The 3,662-nt window shown below is 41.5% G+C and overlaps 1 non-coding gene across 1 annotated transcript; it reads right to left on the bottom strand.

The window, feature by feature from the left end:
- Positions 1-226: 226 nt before the first annotated feature.
- Positions 227-334, bottom strand: LOC112724567 (small nucleolar RNA R71). The gene has a single exon (XR_003163724.1). It is a non-coding gene; the product is annotated as a small nucleolar RNA R71 (small nucleolar RNA).
- Positions 335-3,662: the final 3,328 nt, after the last annotated feature.

The raw sequence follows: 3,662 nt of genomic DNA, 5'->3' as shown, positions 1-3,662 counted from the left end.
TCCATCTGAAGATCCTTTTCAGTTCTTAACTGAATTCTTGCAGATATGTGATACTGTTAAGACTAATGGAGTAGATCCTGAAGTCTACAGGCTCATGCTTTTCCCTTTTGCTGTAAGAGACAGAGCTAGATTATGGTTGGATTCTCAACCCAAAGACAGCCTGAACTCTTGGGATAAGCTGGTCACGGCTTTCTTAGCCAAGTACTTTCCTCCTCAAAAGCTGAGCAAGCTTAGAGCTGATGTTCAAACCTTCAGACAGAAAGAAGGTGAATCCCTCTATGAAGCTTGGGAAAGATACAAACAGTTGACCAAAAAGTGTCCTTCTGACATGCTTTCAGAATGGACCATCCTGGATATATTCTATGATGGTTTATCTGAGCTATCAAAAATGTCACTGGACACTTCTGCAGGTGGATCCATTCACCTAAAGAAAACGCCTGCAGAAGCTCAAGAACTCATTGACATGGTTGCTAATAACCAGTTCATGTACACTTCTGAAAGGAATCCTGTGAGTAATGGGACGCCTATGAAGAAGGGAGTTCTTGAAGTTGATACTCTGAATGCCATATTGGCTCAGAACAAAATATTGACTCAGCAAGTCAATATGATTTCTCAGAGTCTGCATGGAATGCAAGCTGCATCCAACAGTACTCAAGAGGCATCTTCTGAAGAAGAAGCTTATGATCCTGAGAACCCTGCAATAGCAGAGGTAAATTACTTAGGTGAACCTTATGGAAACACCTATAACTCAACATGGAGAAATCATCCAAATTTCTCATGGAAGGATCAAAAGCCTTAACAAGGCTTTAATAATGGTGGAAGAAACAGGTTTAGCAATAGCAAGCCTTTTCCATCATCAACTCAGCAACAGACAGAGAACTCTGAACAAAATGCTTCTAATTTAGCAAATCTAGTCTCTGATCTATCTAAAGCCACTGTAAGTTTCATGAATGAAACAAGGTCTTCCATTAGAAATCTGGAAGCACAAGTGGGCCAGCTGAGTAAAAGGATCACTGAAATCCCTCTTAGTACTCTCCCAAGCAATACAGAAGAGAATCCAAAAGGAGAGTGCAAGGCCATTGACATAAGCGCCATGGCCGAACCTGAGAGGAGAGGAGAGGACGTGAATCCCATGGAGGAAGACCTCCAAGGACGTCCAGTGATCAGTAAGGAGCTTCCCTCTGGGGAACCAAAGGACTCTGAGGCTCATCTAGAGACCATAGAGATTCCACTGAACCTCCTTATGCCCTTCATGAGCTCTGATGAGTATTCCTCTTCTGAAGAGAATGAGGATGTCACTGAAGAGAAAACTGCCAAGTTTCTTGGTGCAATCATGAAGCTGAATGCCAAATTGTTTGGCATTGATGCTTGGGAAGTTGAACCTCCCTTGTTCATCAATGAACTAAGTGATCTGGATCAACTAACATTGCCTCAGAAGAGACAGGATCCTGGAAAGTTGATAATACCCTGTACCATAGGCACCATGATCTTTAAGGCTCTGTGTGACCTTGGTTCAGGAATAAACCTCATGCCCCTCTCTGTAATAGAGAAACTGGGAATCTATGGGGTGCAAGCTGCTAAAATCTCACTAGAGATGGCAGACAGCTCAAGAAGACAGGCTTATGGACAAGTAGAAGATGTATTAGTAAAGGTTAAGGGCCTTTACATCCCTGCTGATTTCATAGTCCTGGATACTGGAAAGGAAGAGGATGAATCCATCATCCTAGGAAGACCTTTCCTGGCCACAGCAAAAGCTGTGATTGATGTTGACAGAGGTGAAATATTCCTTCAATGGAATGAGAACTCCCTTGTGTTTAAAACTCAAGGATCCCCCTCTGCAACCATGGAGAGGAAGCAGAAAAAGCTTCTCTCCAAGCAGAGTCAACCAGAGCCCCCACAGTCAAACTCTAAGTTTGGTGTTGGGAGGCCACAACCAAACTCTAAGTTTGGTGTTGAACTCCCATATCCAAACTCTAAGTTTGGTGTTGGAGAGTCTCAACAAAGCTCTGCACATCTGTAAGGCTCCATGAGAGCCCACTGTCAAGCTATTGACATTAAAGAAGCGCTTGTTGGGAGGCAACCCAATGTTTATCTAATTCTTATTTTTATTGTTTTTCATGTTTTCTTAGGTTCATGATCATGTGGAGTCACAAAATAAACAAAAAATTGAAAACGGAATCAAAAACAGCAGAAGAAAAATCACACCCTGGAGGAGCATCTGTCTGGCGTTCAAACGCCAGAACAGAGCATAGTTCTGGCGCTGAACGCCCAGAATGGGAGCATCCTGGCGCTGAACGCCCAGAACAAGCATGGTTCTGGCGTTCAACGCCAGAAATGGCAGCAAAGGGGCGTTGAACGCCCAAAATGGGCACCAACCTGGCGCTGAACGCCCAGAGTTGTGTGCAAGGGCATTTTACATGCCTAAATTGGTGCAGGGATGTAAATGCCTTGACACCTCAGGATCTGTGGATCCTACAGTACCCCCACCTACCTCATCATCTCTCTTCCCATTCATGATCATCCCTTCTACTTTCCATTTACCACTCACATCCATACACTCACTACCTTCAAAATTCAACATCTCTCTCCCACCCAATCCCACCCATATGGCCGAATACACACTCCCATCTATCTCCTCCATATCTTCTTCTTATTCTTCTATTCTTTCTTCTTTTGCTCGAGGGCGAGCAACATTCTAAGTTTGGTGTGGTAAAAGCATAGCTTTTTTGTTTTTTCCATAATCATTGATGGCACCTAAGGCCAGAGAAACCTCTAGAAAGAGGAAAGGGAAGACAAAAGCTTCCATCAAGGGTCTATAGCTCAGTGGTAGAACATTTGACTGCAAATCAAGAGATCCCTGAGATACCTCAGGGGATACATTTTCTTCCACACAATTATTGGAAGCAACTAAGGGTGGAACATCAAGAGCACTCCATCATCCTTCATGAAATCAGAGAAGATCTAAAAGCAATGAAGGAGGAGCAACAAAGACAAGGAAGAGACATAGAAGAGCTCAAGGACATCATTGGTTCCTCAAGAAGGAAACGCCACCATTACTAAGGTGGATTCATTCCTTGTTCTTATTTCTTCTGTTTTTTCGTTTTCTATGTTATGTGCTTATCTGTGTTTGTGTCTTCATTACATGATCATTAGTAGTTAGTAACTATGTCTTAAAGTTATAAATGTCCTATAAATCCATCAACTCTCTTAAATGAAAAATGTTTTAATTCAAAAGAACAAGAAGTACTTGAGTTTCGAATTTATCCTTGAACTTAGTTTAATTATATTGATGTGGTGACAATGCTTCTTGTTTTCTGAATGTATGCTTGAACAGTGCATATGTCTTTTGAAGTTGTTGTTTAAGAATGTTAAATATGTTGACTCTTGAAAGAATGATGACTAGGAGACATGTTATTTGATAATCTGAAAAATCATAAAAATGATTCTTGAAGCAAGAAAAAGCAGCAAAGAGCAACGCTTGCAGAAAAAAAAAAAACAAAAAAATAGGCGAAAAAAAAAATAGAAAGAAAAAGCAAGCAGAAAAAGCCAAAAGCTCTTAAAACCAAGAGGCAAGAGCAAAAAGCCAATAACCCTTAAAACCAAAAGGCAAGGGCAAATAAAAAGGATCCCAAGGCTTTGAGCATCAGTGGATAGGAGGGCCT

The sequence above is a fragment of the Arachis hypogaea genome, chromosome 11 (assembly GCF_003086295.3).
Source record: "Arachis hypogaea cultivar Tifrunner chromosome 11, arahy.Tifrunner.gnm2.J5K5, whole genome shotgun sequence".
Classification (NCBI taxonomy): Eukaryota; Viridiplantae; Streptophyta; class Magnoliopsida; order Fabales; family Fabaceae; genus Arachis; species Arachis hypogaea.
The sequence above is the reverse complement of the archived record's forward strand: the minus strand, read 5'-3'. Positions and strand labels throughout refer to the sequence as shown.